The sequence below is a fragment of the Tupaia chinensis genome, unplaced genomic scaffold (genome assembly GCF_000334495.1).
Source record: "Tupaia chinensis unplaced genomic scaffold, TupChi_1.0 Scaffold149560_1, whole genome shotgun sequence".
In the NCBI taxonomy this organism is placed as follows: domain Eukaryota; kingdom Metazoa; phylum Chordata; class Mammalia; order Scandentia; family Tupaiidae; genus Tupaia; species Tupaia belangeri.
Genome location: NW_006209405.1, coordinates 2,333,690 through 2,334,985, shown reverse-complemented (window position 1 = coordinate 2,334,985; position 1,296 = coordinate 2,333,690).

The window sequence follows — 1,296 nt, the reverse complement described above, 5'->3', positions numbered from 1 at the left end:
CCTGGGCACGTGTGCCCCAAAATCCTGAGAGGAGAATAAAGGAGAACAGACTGCAGCGTGACCATGCCCCCTGGGGAAGGGTGATTTCTCACTCCCCAACTCTTCCCACCCCACCTCCCCCCCCACCCCCAGCAAGCTCATACACCTTATAGAAAAAAACTAGAAAAGAAAACAAAACTGCTTGTTGCACTGCAGTGAGGTGTGGACTCTTCACCAACCTGCTACCACGGGTGCCTCCCATAAAGTCTAATAAACCAGTGTCTTACCTGCTATTATCTCTGAGGACTTCTTTGGAATAGATAAACATTATAAGCAAGCCCTCTCAGATTTGGGGTTGCCATGTTACAACTGGTATATCTGGCACCATTGTAGTGGTGACAGGAAAGACAGAGGAGGGAGGAATGTCAATGGGGGATATATCATCCCTGGGTGGGCCACTGATTCAATGTGGGCCCACCCACATTATGTATATTACATAGCCGGGGCCCACTGTGTGAGGATGGGTATACCCTGAAAATGTCAGCCAGACTGTTAGAATGATTGAAAGCAGTCAATGAGAAAGGACACTTTTCAAAGAAAAAAGCCTCCATGGAATGGCTGCAGCCGTAGCGTGGCCTGTGCCTTGCACCCTCTGGGTGGCCACAGAGCAGAAGACAGCCACTAGGAACCAAGTGCAGAAACTGTGGAAGGGGCTGAGACTGAAAAGAGAAATTTAGTTAACTCGGGCAGAAAGCAAAGACTAAACCACTGGCTGGAGCTAACTAGCGATTAGCTTGCACGACTTAGCACATTGCTCTGAAACAGTGAAATGGCTGCTGATGGGACGGCACTTATCCGCACTGTGGTAGCCTAAATTGATTAGAATCCGTGAAAATGGGATCCCACAGAGAAATTCATCTCCTCAGAAGAGGAGGAGGAAATAAAGGTGACAGGGACAACAGAATACCCGGTGACAATTCAGAATATAAAGACACAGCAAGAACAACCAGAGGGCCAAGAGTCAGCACAATTACCACCACCCCTGAAGCATATGCATAGTAGTGCACACCCCTATACTTCCGCAGAGCTGATAGAGCTAGTAATGAAATTCAGGAAGAGGAAAAGCCTAGTAGAATGGTTGTTGAGATTACGGGATATGGGAGCTAATGGCATAATATATTAGGGAAATGTGTTGATAAAGATGGCTGAGGGGGACCAGCAGTTGGTGTAATGGCTGTTGCTGGACTCCCATGTAGTTGACCGCAGTTCGATTCCCAGACTCAGTGGCTTAAATTCACGCCGGGAGCATGTGGGCGC